Genomic DNA, 17639 nt, shown 5'->3' on the forward strand with positions numbered 1-17639 from the left:
GAGGGTAATGTCGACCATGCGTTGGTGGCGTATGAAGAGGCCAAGGATGCGGATCTCCTTGGCTTGCTGGATCGGTCCCGAAGGGAAGACTGATGCGAAGCGGAGTTGTACCACCCCGGCATGTGGAAGTTAATGGTTGATAGCGAGGGTTCACTCACCGTTGTCAGCGCTAACGCATGCAGACCACATCTCTCTCTCATCAGCCCACGTGCCTATCAGCGTGATTCAGGTGTCCACTGACCTAAGGAGCCAGTTATGCGCAATTCCTTTCCTTAAAAGTATCGCAGTGTAAAACGCTGTCAACGCCAACGCCAATGAAAACAATGAACGCGGATGGCCTATGGCATCAGCGCCGCGTTTCTGGCACAACGTTGTCAATGCCTGCAGCCCACATTTCTCTCTAATCACCGTACGTGCCTATAAGAGCGATTCAGGCATCCACTCACCCAGGGAGACAGTTATCCCCATTTCATTTCCTTAAAATGATCCGAGTGTGAAACGTTGTCAACGCTAACGCCAATGAACGTCGACGGCGTATGGCTTCAGCGCCGCGTTTCTGGCACGACGTAGTCAATGCCTGCAGACCACATCTTTCTCTCATCACCCCACGTACCTATAAGCGCGATTGAGGCGTCCACTGACCCAGGGACCAGTTACGTGCACCATAGCCTCAGGGCCTATGGTTTCAGCACCGCGTTTCTGGCACAACGTTATCAATGCAAACGCATGCAGCGCACATCTGTCACTACCGGCACTCGCCGCGGTGGCTGAGTGGTGAAAGCGCTCGTCTACTCAGCCGCAAGGCCATCAACACGGATAACCTCCGACCCATCTCTCTAACTTCTTGTGTGGGCAAACTCATGCAGACGATGGTACGCGACAGGTTGTCCGAGTTCATGGAATTCAAACACCATTTCGCAGACACCATGTTCGGGTTGCTCCCACACAGATCTGCACAGGATGTCCTGCTACAACTCAATTATGCTGTTCTCGACCCCGTCGAATGCCTTCACAATGACAAGGTCGTACTCGCATCGGATATGAAGGGAGAATTTGACAACGTTACCCACGAGATCATTCTCACCCACCTCTCTCAAACTAACTGCGGCAGAAACGCCTTTCAATACATTCGGCCATTTTTAACCGACAGACAATCTTACATTCGAATCCAGGATAAGGAACATGGGCATTTACATTTAGGATCAAGGGGTACACCACAGGGCGCGGTGCTCTCTCCCCTGTTATTGAATCTGGCTATGATGCACCTACCGGCCCAGCTGGGCGCTGTCGCCGATGAGCAGCATGCGCTGTACGCCGATGACATCACCCTGTGGGCCACACAGGGTTCCCTCGGAGACATTGAGGCTAACCTGCAGGAGGCGGCGACCATAGTGGATAGATATGCTCGCCGCTGCGGCCTCCAATGCTCCACCCAAAAGTCTGAATTTGTGCACATACGCCCCTTACCAAAGTGCACAGCCAAAGTCCGGGCATTGGGGCTCTTTGTACACCAAGACAGACGGTCAGAAACAACATTGGCCAAACTCCGTCAGGTGGGGGACCAGGTGGGCCACTTGGTCCGCCGGGTTTCTAACAAGCGCGGGGGGTTACGATGTAAGCACTTCTTGCGGCTGGCGCATGTATTTGTAACCAGTCGAATTCTACATTTGACTCCATACCTCCACCTGCGGAAGCAAGACGAGGATTCTCTCGAAGTCACCCTGCGCAAAATTATTAAGCGGGCTCTGGACCTCCCCGTGAACACCTCCAACAAGCGCCTCCTGGGGCTGGGCATGGTGAACACATTTGGGGAGCTCCGGGAAGCCCACTTGACCAACCAGTACAACTGTCTCTGGAAGACATCGTCCGGTCGCCGCCTCCTTGCCCGACTACACATCCAACAAACCCCTCTCATGGAAGAGCGCCTACGTATTCAAAACCAAGTGGAGATGCGCCCTCCACGTGCGCCCTCTTCCCACGAACATGAACCGTGATGACCATAATGGCCGGCGCCTGGCGCGGGCGGAAGCCCAGGCCCGCCACTATGGATCGAAACCCGGCGTATTCTGCGTTGATGCCTCCGGCCCCCACCATGGGGGATGGTATACGGCCGCAGTCATCCACCAGTCCAAAATAGTGAGCGGCCTTACTTTCCGAGCCCGTGACATAACACACGCGGAGGAGGTCGCCATTGCTTTGGCTGCATCTGATTCGACTTCAAAAACAATTATTTTCGACTCGCGAGGGGCCTGTCGGCACGTCGAGCAGGGCTGGGTATTGTACCTAGCCTACCGCATTCTCCAAAACAGTGTCTACACCGGGGACCTCGCTCACCGGCGTATCGTTTGGGCTCCTGCTCACATGTGCTTTGAGGTGAATGAGGGAGCTGACGCCGCAGCCCGCGCGCTCTCTCACCGTACATTCTCCTCCGATCCCGACGATCAGGAATTCGAATTTATTCCAGCTTACACTTTCAAAGTCATTGTTTTACTCTATCAATCTGGCCACGGTCTTTATTCCCGCCCGTGTAAAGGCCTCTCAAAGGCGGAGGAGTGGCTTCTCCTTCGCCTGTATATTAACACTTTGCTGTTCCCGGCAGCTCTGAAACATTTCGACCCGTCTTTCTCCAGCAGCTGTCCGCACTGTGCGGTGAAGTGTTCGGACATCTACCACATGGTGTGGGCCTGCCCCTCCAACCCTGCTGTCCCCCCTCACCCCAACCCAACCCGGGAGGACTAGGAGGCGACCCTGCTCGGCTGCTCTGACCTGCAGGCCCAACGGGCCTTGGTCGCGCGAGCCCGGGCGGCGGCCAACGCCACTGGGGTCCCGAACTAGGGACCTCCACCTAAGGGCTGGCCCCCTCTGGGCCAGCTGGTACATAACCTCTTCAAATGTATCTGTATATAAATGTTTTTCACCACGACCTACTGAGTTTCTCAGATAGTTTGTGCGAACAGTTTGCATATTGTTCCTTTATACTCATGCTATGGATCCAAAATGTTATGTCTCTGAGTACTCAAAGCTTCTTGCATGCCACAAAAACTAGAAAGAAGCAGTAACAGCGAACGAAAATAATATCAATAACGCTAGGGGCAACACTTCGCGTTCCGCTTCACACCTTCGTAGGGGCGAGCGCTGTTGAAACTACACCAAGGAGGCAGCGAAGAAAACAACCAGTCGACACATCTTGCCCAAAAATCTGGAGAGAAAGGCCGGACAGGAGATGGGAGGCGAGTTTGCTGGAAGGGGGGGAGGGGGAGGCGACAGCCTTGCAATCCTATCAACAAAAATCAGGGAGCTTCCGTTGCCGCTACCCTGCCTACGGCGCGCGTACACGGGGAAGGGGGGGGGGGGGATGGGCGTGGGCTTCCCCAATACAGCAACAATTGCGTGCAAGCTTCCTCTGCGTGTGCGCAATCTAAGTACTGGGTGAGTGAAATGAGTGAGTTAAACGCGTTTTCATCTGATCTTTTCGTTTCGAGTTGTCAAAGTGCAATAACATTCGTTTGCATGCGCCAATTTAAATAGTTCCTTTTGCACTGGTCGCAGGAAGGCATGATAAATCGATATAACGGTATCAATCGGTACCGAAGAAAACATCGCAGTGCCCCTTTAACGAAGGAACCACCGCGCTGGCCGTCCCATTTGTGGGATGTAGCATTTGTGGCTGTAATATAGGCTGCCCATTTAATATAATCTTCTGATATTACGAACGCTACCTTCGCTACAATGTGACCTGTTACAAGTGGGGTAGATTCTGTTCCTTCCAAGCGATGGGTACAGGAAGTTAGTACGTGCACAGTAATAATGATTAGAAGAGTGATCGTACACACTGAAAGCTTCACGCCGCAAAACTATTCACAGAAACTCGGAAGTCACGTTCGTTCAGAAATTAGGTGCTGGGCATAAACATTTGTGAGCTAAAAGGAAAGAAAAAAAGGGGCTGGTCCAAAAATAAAAACAAATAGAAGTGGAGGTGCCGGGGTTTGAACCCGGGACTTCTCACATGCAAAGCGAGCGCTCTACCTCTGAGCTACACCCCCGACGAAGATAGGCCCCCCAAGGAGGTGCCATCGTTCTTCATAGCTTCATCAGCAATGCCTCAAGATGACGACCATTAGCAAAACTATGAGGTAGGAATTCGCCGCTCATATTACACTAGATGCAAATTTCATCAGCAGATATTCTTGCATCAGAAGCTATAAAACGATTTGGTAGGTACGTCAGCCAGTAGTAATGCCAGCAGAAAACATCAACAAATGAACCGAAAACTTAAAGAACATTCCGCAGAAGAACCTTGGTATATCGAATGGTGCGTTTTGCTATCTGGGCCCCTCTTCCGAGTTTTCGTCATAATTAGAGCAGTCATAATGGGCCACACTGGCCGCAACTGACTGTTCTAAACGTCGGAAGAGGATGTGGTGGCAGGAATCTGGCGAAAACTGCAGGACAAACCGGTAGGTTACGTCATATATATAGAGTACGCTCCCTAGCAGATGCAAAATGACCCCAATCATATACCAAGGATATTACAATCAATATGGCGGAGCGTTCTGTAGTGGAGCCTCTCGCTGTAGTGCCTAAAATACACTAGCAGTATATTCTTGGTGCTGTACTCTCGTTTCGGAGTGAACTCGTCGGTTTTAGTGCGTTTTCCGGCACGTCAACTTGCTATAATTGAGTACGGGCTTTCACTTTACCTTAACTTGTTTAACAAAATTATATGTACGACAAATGCCGCCTGTTTTTATTGTCTATACTCGATGATGTAGCTCGAAGTGCTAACGTCAACGTTTTTTGCAGAAATTTTTCACTTCTTCCAAACCAGATAGTGCCACTATTACTGGAGTTATCTTCGCGTCAGCGCTTCGAATGCTGAATGATGCAACATATAGCAGAATGCCCTAAAAAATGAGTGTGCGCAAACGCGCTCTCACTATTCTAGAACCATGTTAGCTGCTGGGGGGTCCAGCATCATGACAGTGTGCGATGTATGGCAGCGGGACGCCGCCCGTCATGTGCATGGATAGTCAGTCGCCAGTTGCGCGCCACTGCATCGGCGCATTTGAATTGCCTGAGGTGGTTTTTCGGCGCCCCTTACGGTTTTCGATCGCCGTGGTGCTTGTGGCTTTGCATTGAGCTCCCGTGTTAGCTGGATAGTCAGTTCTGAGCCGAATTTTGCCAGCGAAATTTCCCAAAGCATACATGAAGAGAAACGCATAAAATGTTTTTTGAGCTCTTAGTTCTTGGAGACTTATTTCTTGGAGAAAAATGAAAAGCTTAATAGCTTCATGTCGAGCTTCTTGCAATGCTTGCATGAAAGTATTAAAAACGCAAATTACCGTTTGCACAACGGTCCGATTTCAGAAGCGACCTACGTTTAGCGATACCGTAGACGTCAAGCCACCACGACATCTTCATGGTTCAGCAGGATAACGGGCAGGCATTGGGCAGCGACTGAGTGAAAGAAATATTCCTCTCCGCACTTTTCTCCCCCAAAATAAATCCAAAACGCCGTGTTGTGGAAGCAAGAACTGCTGTCACAGAATTCGGCGCGCATTCGGATAGGATAGGATAGGATAATTTTATTAAGCTCTAGCGCAAGTGCTTTTATGCGGTTAGATGAGTCCATCTCCACAACGGTTGTTTGGCCCTATTCCAGGGCTCCGCTGGATGCTGCCGTCAGCTGAGCTCGCCGTATCAGACCGATCTGGTGATCGCCGGCAGTCGCTGGAGAGCAGACCCTCCCATTGCTCCGCACTTCGGTTTGATATAACTGGGCGATGTCAGCTTTTTGACATGCCCCTGTTATGTAATACAGTGTAGGTTTTTCATGGCACCGTGGACAATTGGGGTCGTAAAGTGTGGGCTGAATTTTACTTAGTGTGTCTAGGCTTGAATATGACCCGGTTTGTAGTTGTCTCCACGTGACAGCCTCTTCTTTGTTTAAGGATTTTTGCGGTGGTGGGTACCACATCCTGCTGCCTTTGTAGTTGTTTAGTATGGCCGAGTATTCATGAGGTACTGGCAGGGATTCCTCAAGGTCGTTGACGTTGGATGCTCGGTAGTCAGTATATCCTCGAGCTATACTGTCCGCCTCTTGGTTTCCTGCCATCCCCGTGTGCCCCGGTACCCAGATGATCTTATGTTTGATTGGCTTGTGTGGTTCTGCATCTGTTCGTTGTAGCTTGCGGTCTACAGAGCTAAGTATGCGGAGCGCTCTGTGACCGACTCTGCCGCAAAGATAATTGCGGCTGGCTGCTTCTGAGTGAGTAAGAATTGTCATTGACCATCTATTCCGATAGCCCTGCGCTGTCGCTAGAGCGACGACCATTTCTTCAGCCTCGGCTATCGTGAAGTCTTGCAATGAGGCGCTGGTAATCTCGTGTAATTCTGAGTGGACTACAGTTGCCACTGCTTTGTTGGTGCCTTGTCCCCTGGTCACGGCGTATGCGGCAGCTTCCACGTACACTTTTCGGGAACTTTGTAGGAAAGAAACGTTTAGAGCTCCTCACGTTGTGTATATTGCCGCCTTCAACAATTCGCTCGCCGGCGCTGCGAGAAAGGAAACATGTTAGCTCGCACGCCGTCGACTTTTCGGGAAGATTGGAGTACATGCTACTCATTGCCGACGAAGAGGGCATGGCCTTGACCGCGCTGTGTGAAGCCCTCTCCACTTCTCTTGCCCTCAGGCGGCGCCTGGTCGGAAGAGAAACGATTATCTGGAAACCAGACTCCCCGCCTGTCCAATGGGGACGCGAGCCCGGTGCGAGATTCACAGTGCGAATGTACAGTTAATACTGTGCGTATGTGCGCACCTCCCATGGCGCGAAGAGCGAACAGACGCGGCTCAAGCCTATATATGAAGGACGTTGAGAGCTGTCAGTCAGCCCGTGCCGCCGTTAAAGCTTCGGAGAAGCGCGCCCGGACGACACCCGGGTTGACAGCACTCGCCCAGCCAAGGAAGAGTGAGGCGCGCGCCTGTCTTCAGGACGGCCCCGTCGGATCCTCCGGTTGTCCGACTGTCGCAGTGCCCAGTGAACAAGCTGTGTTTCGTTTGTTTGCTTCTCTCCTGTAGTACAGCAGTTAAGGTGAGATATCTTTGTCGTATTGTATCCTCTCCATCGTGTTACTTTGCGTGTGTTGCATTGTATCGTAGATCACTTTGTATGTGTTCGTACGAGTGATTAGAAAATCCTGTGTATTGCCTCTTTGGTGTATAAAATCTGTTTGTTTTTTTGTGAACCTTTGGCCCCAGTCCATTTCTTGGCTTGCGACTGCCCAAGGCTGCGCACCAATGACACCCCCCTTGCACTTGGTTGCTAGTTTCCGGCTGGGGTTGCCACGCTGAGTCGACGGCATCTCCTCTGAGTCTGAGATCGCTACCACATCATGTCTAACGGTGTATGAGAATGCACGCATAAGTGCGCGAAGGTGACGCCTGCCTGATATTTACCATCGGCGATCGGCGGCCGCCATCTGTCACTGCAGATGAATATGTAGTTGCGTACAGTATTTTCTTTTTAACTGCGCCTCGGTCATTTACAGTGCAAAAAACAGTATCCGAAACCTTTTTTATTTATTGAATCCGCTGGGTGAATGAAGCAGCTTTTGTATGCCTCTTTGCTGTGACTTCTGATGCCCAACAATAAACGTGGCTTAATTTTTCTTCTGCTGCGGTCCACTTCTCAAGAAAGAGCAATAGCTCTAGTAAAGGTTTGGCTGCAGCAACCGCAACGCAGTGAAATCTTGCCACCGACCAGACTAGCAACCGAACTGACATCCGCTTCCGGCCTATCGACCAATCAGGTGAGGCCATAATTGACAGTTTCGAATGTGACAAGGCATCTGGATATAGGCGCTGGTCTCGCGTCGGCTTCAAAAATATTGCCGAGGGGTAATAAATCGATACAATGATTAGGAATAATCTCGCACACCGGATATAAAGTTTTGAGTATGGACGAGAAGCTTGGTAAAAAAATGAAAACAAGGAAAGCTTCTTAAATAGGTAATGTATAGACAGCACATTCCATACAAAACACAACTTTTAGATCTCTTCATGCTGGATATGGTTTGGTTTGGCTAATGGAGGTTTAGTGACCCAAAGCGACTCAGGCTTTGAGGGACGCAGTAGTGAAGGGCTCCGGAAATTTGCACCACGTGGTGTTCTTTAACGTGCACTGACGTCGAAGAGTACACGGGCCTCTAGAATTTCGCCCCTATAGGAATTAGACCGCCGCGGCAGGGATGGAACCCAAGTCTATCGGGTCAGCAGCCGAGTGCCATAACCATTGAGCCACCACGGCGGCTCCGGATATACAGAAGCTGCAGTGCGACGAAATAAAAGTTGCGGAGGGCAATTCGGGCCACTTACATGCTTTGAAAGCGAAAGATTTGTTTCCTCACATCTGCGTTTTTCACTGTATATCTTTAATGTTTTATCTTCCTTTTACTGACGAACATTCTCGTCAGCAAACAGTTGGAATAATGGAACGCGTGTACTAGGTTTACCACTGCTCGCCCAGAAGCAACGAAGTTTTTAGGCCTGTGGGCTGCATGTCCGCCTCGCAGTCTGAAATTCCTGGGTTCAATTCGCCGAACCTTCGGAAGAAGTTTTACTTTTATTTGATACGACGGTAACGTCTACGGATTTCGTGCCCACCGCTGCTGGTGCCGATGCATTCGCCATAAAATGCACTGGACGCGTAATTCGGAGGTCATGGATTCGGATCTCATCGGCGGCATGTGGTTATTTTTTCTTCTGCTTTTCGAATCAATTAGCTTCAACATATTCAGTAATATAAATTGATCAACACCACAAAATAAATAAATAAAATTAAAAATCCCCTGTGCCCCTTGGTTTCTGTGGCTGTTGGCTTCTCTCATATTTATAACGAGCCCCTCATTCCCCTTTCCTCGTCTGCTGAATTGCTTAACGAGGGCCTCGGTTCTGGCAGCCTTGGTTCTGGCAGGGCCTCGGTTGTGGCAGCCTTCTGGGTTGTGGTTTCGGGCACATTTGACCGTACTTTGATTGTAAGGTAGGTGTGCTATACCGCGTTCCTCTGTCATGCAATTGGAGATGTGTAGGACAGAGTAGACGGTGTTTTAACGTGCGGCTTATGGAACATGCGTATGGCCTTGATAGGGTTGATACTGCTAGCAATCTGTTGGCGCATTGTCGAAACTGCAGCAACAAAAAAGGATAAAGAAGTGAATGCTCTCCCCTACTTTCGAGAGCGAGAGCTCGGTTCCGTCATCGAGATCGACAGACGAGGAATGTAGTGGAAGCATTTTTCATACCAAAATAGGTGTGCTAGCGATCCGTCGGCTAGCCTTTCCGGAAGAGAGATTTTTCTGATACACAGATGACAAATGCAAGTCAAGTTTCACCGTACATGTTGACACATGAGTTCTCTGTATTGGGAGGGGGGGGGAGTGTTTATATTTAAGCTTCTTAATAAAGCCTTCAGTACAGAGCAAGTTCTGTCCCCCTCCCAATGTCTGTGTTTGTAGCGCTTATGTTATTCCCAATACTGTAAATACACATGCAATGAACTGCTGGCCGTGATTGGCTTCCCTATAATTGTACCCTCATAATTACTGAGTTGCCTTCACAGTCCAAATCCACACTGCTCACACTGGGCTCACTGCCTCAGTGCTTTGCATGCCATGAGCCAACTAATTCCTTCATTTTAGTAAAATGCGCTCGCGTACGGTTCACTGAGATCATGAAATGGAAGTCGTGAAAATAACAGCGAGGAACGGAAATATGTGATTTCGCGTCGGTCTTGATAACAGCTCGAATACAGCTTCCGGGGTGTCGTTCCATTAGTCTTTGATTTGGCCAGAGTACTTTGGGTAGCTTATCTTTTGTTTTTGTTAATTTGCAAACTTCAGCAAAAAATTGAATGTCGTTTAGCTATGGTTAAACCTGGAGGATTGCGAAAGCAACATCAGCGCGTAGTCATACATATATAGGGTTGTTCGTTTTCGGGTAAAACCCGATTTTATCCGATTTTTGCACCCCGAACGTGTTCCTAAAATATCTGGTAAAACCCGATTTTTCCCGATTTTGGAAACAATTGCGTCCACGGAATTGCTGTGCCTCCAGTTGGCGCAGGTGAGAGGCGGCCAAGGCGGCCGACAGATAGACAAGACACCGCCAAAATCTCCACAAAATGGGACTGCACTTTGAAACGGAACGTCTCAGACAAAGAAAACCAGTTGACATTGTGGAAACTGGGAGCCGTACTCGATCCCTTCCAGAAGCGGCTGCTGAGTCAGTCGTTTGATGACTACCGACCTCTCTTTATTTCCTTGATGGACGATGTAGGCTCGCTTCGTGAGGAGTTTAACCAGTACTTGCTGGCAGCAAACCCCACAAATGAAGGTGTTGAAGTGATGGACTATTGGAACGAGGCAACTATGCGTTACCCAAGGCTAGCAAATGCAGCGTTGTCATTGTTGTGCCAAGCTAATGGCAGCTGTGACGTTGAGCGAAAGTTCTCTCCGCTAAGGTACCTGCAGAGACCAGACAAGTCTCGGATGGAAACCGAGATGTTGCGCATGCAGATGATTATGTACGTAAATAAGGACGTGTAGAACGTCGATGACCAGCCCTCGTGAATAAAATGTTTATTTTCTCAAAACTGACCGTTGCATCTCATTGCGAGTAATGATTAATTACCAAAGAAACGCCAAATTTTGGAATACTTTCTTGAAAGCAGCCCAAAATATAGGCCTAATTGTTATACCACGTTTAGAGCAAATCAAATAAATTATTAGTTTGCAAATTTGACCCGATAAAATACGAATTTCAGAGTTTTTCCACGAAAAACCCGATTTCTCCCCTATTATCAAACCGAAAAATAACGCCCGATTTCTACACTCCGAATTAGAAACATATAAAACCCGAAAACGAATAACCCTAAACATATATTGCTGCGTGAGCTACATTGCCCACACTCTCGCCGTTTCGCGTGCTCTTGCACGACCATACTGCGCATGCGCGAGGAGCAAGTGACGTCACTGCGCACAGCTGGCGTGCCTCGCCGCGCGCGCTCGCTATCCTTTCCTTACAATGATCGGAGTGTAAAACGTTGGCAACGCCAACACCAATGAACACAATGAGTGTCGATGGCATGTTTCTGACATAACCTTGCAATGCCTGCAGCTCACCTCTCTCAACACTCCACGTGCCTATCAGCACGATTCAGGCGTCCACTGACGCAGGGATCCATTATGCGGACTTCCTTTTCTTAATTCAAATGATCGGAGTGTAAAACGTGGTCAACGCCAACGCCAATGAACACAACGAACGCCGACTGCCTATGGCTTGAGTACTGCTTTCCGGCACAACGCTGTCAATGCCAACGCATGCAGCGCACACCTGTCACTACCGCCACTTAGCTTAAGCAAGGTGGAGGTGTCCACTGTTCGAACAGGGCAGTTATGCGCCTTCCCTCTGGTTTAGGTGTCCATCGATATGCGGACACCTCACCCTCACCTCAAGCTACATATATCCTTGCATTCCAGAGCTAAGCCACTGCAACTTTATATACACCACAAAAACCATGCAGATGGCGACGCGCAGTCGCTACTGCGCATCAGAGAGGGAGAGAGAGAGAGAGGGAGACTGTCGGAGAGGCGATGGAGAGCGCGCTGCGACGGCGGCGGCTCCGGCGGCGGCCCCGGTGCGCCAGCTGTGCGCCGTGTGACGCCACCCGCTCCTCGCGCATGCGCAGCTTGGCCTTTCTAAAGTTCCGCGAAATGGCTCGGCGACTAGCGTAGTGTTGCTTTCGCAATAAAATATAATCGCAAAGAGTTTTTTTTTGCAATTACTACTGTTTGCTTTTTCGGCCTTAAAAGTGTTGTGTTGCTTTCTGAAAATTCCTGCATGGACCTTAGCCTTTAAGCTGTGCCTTTTATTTAGTTTAAGACGTTTTTATTTTTTATTTCTTCAAATTCAAGAAATAATGAGGCTGCGGTAGGAGCCCTTTCTTGCTGCTTTCAGCCACAGTTCCAAGATACTTCCCCATAAGTAGTCATGGGTAGGATATGACAGCTACACGATTTTTGTTGATAAATATTAACAAACGGTTGCTGCACTCATGACCGAGAAATGTTAAGTAAATGCGCAGGGAAGTATAGGTAAACTCAATTTATTTCTTGTGGTCTGTATCTGCTACAATAACTTTAGTTACATGGACGTACCCTACGGAGTGGCGCTCCACGGTACCCCTCACACTCTATAATTGAGGCACTCTGGGATACCACAGTATCATTTCTGAGGGTAGGTGATGAAAAGGAAATAGTTTTTCTCTCTTAGGTTGTTGAATTTTAGTTTTTTCGGACTATCAATTAGCAAAGTTTCACTTTGTCTATCTAGCCCTGGAATAACTCGATGTGTTCCACCGGCTCCATGTGCAAGAAGGAAATGTCAGGCACACTCAGGATTATGATAAGGGAGGTAGGCGAATTACATTGTACCCGAAACTCTCCCCTAATCAATTCCGGTTTGTACTTCTGAATATGGGTGCTCATAGCGCCGGCATAAGAACAAACTTCCTTGGCAGCGCTTCCGCATGGGCCCCAAGCCTTCACTAAGTTGATGGTCTATGCAGTGCAGTAAATACAGATATTTCAGAACAAAAAGGCACAGCCGCGGGAACACCAGTTATTTTGAAATTGAAGGGAAATATCTAGCCTATTAGAAACATTTTTTTTTTAAATTGCAAACTTGCAATTCGTCCCAATCCTCGCACTCCGCGTCATAGTGTGGGAGAATACGGCTGTTGGTTTCGTTCTTTTTGGACCAAATTGCTGTTAAGAATTTCTTATCATTATCCTCAGACTGACTACTCCCACTGCAGGGCAAAGGCCTCTCCCATGTCTCTCCATTTAACCCTGTCCTTTTCCAGTTGCGGCAACTGTATCCCCGCAAGCTTCTTAATCTCATCCTTCCAATAACTTTCTGCCGCCCCTGCTACGTTTGCCTTCTCTTGAAATCCTTTCCGTTACCCTTAAGGACCACCGGTTATCTAGCCTTCGCATTACATGTCCTGCCCAAGCCCATTTCTTCCTCTTGATTTCGACGAGGATGTCTTCAACCAGCGTTTGTATCCTCACCCAACCCATCCGCTTACGGTCTTTTGACGTTACACCTATCATTTTCTTTCCATAGTTCACTGAGTTCTTACCTTAATCTCAGTACTCTTCGTTAGTCGTTAGCCTCCACGTTTCAGCCTCATAGGTGATTCCCGGCAAGATACAGCTTTTGTATACTTTTCTCTTCAGAGACAGTAGCAAACTGCAGTTCAAGTTCTGAGAGAACCTGACATATGCGCTCCATCCTATTTTTTTTTTCTTGTAGCTCTTTCCCTCTCATCATACGGATCAGCCGCCATTCCCTCCGCTAGTAGACTTATTCTCTTACCGCTTCTAGCACCGCACTACCATTTTTGAGCTGCTGTTGCCTTGCGAGGCTGTTGAACATTACTTTGGTTTTCTGCTTTCGAATTTTATGACCTACTATTTGTCTCTAGACACGAGCACTAGAATAGCTCATCCTCACACCTTTTCAAAATGCTGTTTATATTGTCAGCCTAGGAGTTCTGGACGTTGACTTCGTTTCAAAGGATTTACAGCATATTCAGTGTAGCTTGTAGAAGTCTCGTTTTACTGCTGTTAAATGTTGGGCAACCGCTATTCGGCGCTCAGTTTTAACATATCAGGATGACCAAACACTCGGAGAGTGGGTCGTGTGGTTCGTGGTTTAAAAAAGCGACAAGCTGGCAACGCTGGTAAACCGCGTTTGTTGCCTCATCCATTCCGCCCGCTTCCGATCTCTTAACTTTACGCCTATCATTTTTCTTTCCATAGATTGCGGTGTTGTCCTTAACTTAAGCTAAAACATCATTGTTAGCCTCCACATTTCTGCCCCATAGGTGAGTACCGGTAAAATACAGCTGTTGTAGACTTTTCTCTTAAGGGATATTCTATGAACAATTTTTTACAGTGGTCGTTTAAAAACATGGTACATTTAGGCTCTGTTTGTATGTAGGTGTGGTGCGCGTGTGTGCGAAGGCAAAAAACCAAGTATGTGTTTCTGCTTCAAGAATCTCCTTTTTCATGGCAGTAGCAGTCAATAGTCCAAAGGACTGAGAATTTGGCCACGTGGATAAAAAAACACAGGCTATTTTGCTGTTTACCGAGTATTTGATTAAAGGGCGAGAGACATCTGGCTTACCGGGCTCAGCAAGCAGCGAGCACTCTAGGAGTCCTGGACTAACTACCCCTCCCAGTTCGGGATAGCAAAGGTATTTATAGAATAAAATTATCACGATAACCACCGCAAGTTCCACCTGTGTAGCCGCGAGTGTAAAAATATTTGAAAAATGCCATTTCCTTTTCTCATACATATGAATCGTGATAACTGGAGATGTGTAGCTGGCGAGGGTTGCCCGGTGTACAGTCTCCTGGAGAAGAACTATGTGGGGCGTGGGTGTTATGGTGGGAAGGAGAAGTTTCAGAGTTGCGCGCTCAGCCCGGATGCCGCGGCAGTTCCAAGTTAAAATGGGGAGAGAATTAGTGCTCCCCCCCCCCCGCCATATTGGATAGTGAGGGGATTGAAGATGGTAGTAAGACGGGTGTCAATTGATATGTGTTACTCATTAAAGGTGGCTTGTGCGAGGTAAGATGGAGAGAGTGGAGGGGATGAAGTTGGGTGAAGCGATGGGTAAGATGAATGGATGGATGGAAACAACTTTATTACATGTACTTAAAAAGAACAGTTATAAAAAAAATGGCCTTACCTTTTCTGTTCATCCAAGGGAATCTTTGGCAGCAATAGGTATACCACCCTCAGAACGAGACGAAGCACACTCTAATCTCCAGTGGTACAAGATAACATGAGAAGAGACTTTATCGCCAACTCGAGAGTGGGCAACAATTTGCAGTTGGGCTACTCATTAATGCTACAGCTTCCGATTACAAAAACGAACGGTGATAGCGATGAAGCATACGGCAAAATGTGGCACTTGTGTAGCTGCTGTTTTAAAATATTGAGAGATGTCTCTCCCCGTATTTTAATTCGCGAAAATCCTTGCGCATACTGCTCTAATTTAGCGGCAATGTTGGCGACTTCACGTGGAGATCGTTTCTGCGAACTTCAGAATTACCCCATCCTGAACAGCTTTATTTGGCTTTGTAATTTCAGTGTAAAGAGAGCCAGTAAGAATTGCACGTAAATGCTTCTATCTTTATGCTGTGGTGAATAAAGCGTATTGTTATTATTGTACATGAGGATGAATTTAGTGGCAAGGATTGCAACTGGCGATTATAGTTATCTTTGCTACGATGGAAAATAACTGTGCAAGAATGAAGCATGGATTTAATGACAAGGATTAAAATGCGTGATTATAGTTATCCTTGCCCGGGTAGGAAAGACCTGTGCAAAAATGAAGAAAGTTGGCCGCAGGGGCAACTGCAAAGCGTCAGTGCATGCAAGTAGTGATAACACAGTTCTACAACAAAGAGAAAACATCGCAGCTTCAGCTGCCGCTACATAGCACCATTTATTCGATGAGCGTAATTGATAATCTTTACCAAATGAGCTTCGCAAAAATGGTGAATGCTCTATCTGTAATTGCGAAACTGTTAACACACTACCCTCGAGAGAAAAGGCGACAGTCGAATTAAAATATTTTGTTTGCTGAAGGGTAGGGGAATTCTATACGACGTCATCATCTTTTGAAAACGCGCATTCTCTGCGTTGTGAATAATCAGCAAAAGAAATCGCACGTTGTTATCTTCACTGCAGCCCATTTGAAACTACTGCACTTCTTTCCTGGAAATGCGCAGATGAAACACTTTAACGCAAGTGGTGCGGGAGGGGCAGAGGCATGCTACATACAAGACGAAAAGAGATATATTTATTGTTCGTATCCTAATTCGTGCACAGAACGCATGCGCATCCGTTGCCAGTCTTGCTTTATTGCACCTTTTTATATAAACGCATATAAAAAAACAATAGGTACCAATTTCGTCTTGTCTAACAATCTTCATTGATTTCAGACTTGTTAATGTTTAAAATCAGCCAGTCGTTAAATCCCTAAAATAAGATACGGTTCTGATAATATACCGAACGTCCATCGGGAGGTTGGGTACAATGCAGCCCTGTAACATAGAAACATAGTTCGTTAGGCATCAGGTGAAATAAGTATTGCTTGCTAGACGCCCTGATGAATACTCCATTTCATATTTACCAGTCACAACTGCCAAAGCTAGCGTGGCCCGAGACGCTCGTTGGGTGAGCGCCTGGATTGCCACGGAAGCCGCGTCTGCCTGCCCGTGGAGCGAGCGTTTCACCTACACCGAGTGTGAACGCGCGTTCGAAATGCGCGGGAATGCCGCTCGAGGACATTCCGGCGTCTGTGCGATGGCATCGTCACGGCGACGTCAGGGTGTCACGTGTCGTGACGGCTAGGGGTCCCACGGCGACGGCGCGAGGTGGAGGCCGCCTCTCTCATCCGATGTCACGTGGTGTGACGTCACGGCGTCACGTAGTGTGACGTCAAAGTGTCACGTGGTGTGACGTCACGGTGTCACGTGGTGTGACGTCACGGTGTCACGTGGTGTGACGTCTAGGGGTCCCACGCCGACGGCGTGAGTGGTAGCTCTATCAATATGCTTCGCATAAAAAATGGCTGAGGCTTAGCTACGGTTAAGCCTAGTCAGATGCGAAGCATATTGATGGCTAGGCTTGGTAATACATGACTTTCCTTGGTTGAATACTTGGTCATTTTAATACAACCACTAGAAGCCTTCGTCGTGGGGGAAGACAACGGCATGGCTACAGCGGAACGCCGACTAACCCCGAGACGCGCGTTGGGTGAGCGCCTGGATTGCCACGGAAGCCGCGTCCGCCTGCCCGGTGGAGCGAGCGTTTCACCTACACCGAGTGTGAACGCGCGTTCGAAATGCGCGGGAGTGTGACGTCACCATACCACGTGATTCACACGGCGTGCAACCGCAGCGACTGCACAAGTTGGAGCCCGTCTCTCATCTGTCGTGACGTTATTGTGTCACGTGGTGTGACGTCACCATACCACGTGTCTGCACGGCGTGCAAGCGCAGCGACGGCACAAGTTGGAGCCCCGTCTCTCATCTGTCGTGACGTCATTGTGTCACGTGGTGTGCACGGCGTGTAACCGTCACGAAGGGCTTGGGTTACCTATTGTAAAATGCTTCGCATAAAAGCGACGAGAAAACACCGACAACAAAGTCAATCGAAGCCAGGAGGTATTGGGGTACGTACCATCAAGAGATGCTATTTTATGTGCAGTGAAGTTAACAGGTAGACTACTGATGTTAATAGACATATTACTTTATTTTGAAGCGGTATTGGCTTACTGTATCTCGCCTTTGAACATATAATTGATTCTGTTAGCGGAGCAAAACAGGTGTAGAGTATAGGTGCGTAGCGTTTTCGTTTGTATTTGCGAAAGTAGACAAGGCAGCGGTAAGCCAACTTGGACTTCCGGCCCTAAAACACGCTTAGCTTTATAGCTAACGCCACTCACACAGTTTGGCCATAGCTGCATACTTTTCTGCTTCAGCTCGTTTCCGGATGATGGGGT

At 48.3% G+C, this 17639-nt stretch overlaps 1 non-coding gene across 1 annotated transcript; it reads right to left on the reverse strand.

The window, feature by feature from the left end:
• Positions 1-3971: 3971 nt before the first annotated feature.
• On the reverse strand, positions 3972-4043 carry TRNAA-UGC (transfer RNA alanine (anticodon UGC)). Its single transcript has one exon. It is a non-coding gene; the product is annotated as a tRNA-Ala (tRNA).
• Positions 4044-17639: the final 13596 nt, after the last annotated feature.

This window comes from Amblyomma mixtum, chromosome 2, assembly GCF_055824585.1.
Source record: "Amblyomma mixtum isolate Tamu chromosome 2, ASM5582458v1, whole genome shotgun sequence".
Taxonomy (NCBI): domain Eukaryota; kingdom Metazoa; phylum Arthropoda; class Arachnida; order Ixodida; family Ixodidae; genus Amblyomma; species Amblyomma mixtum.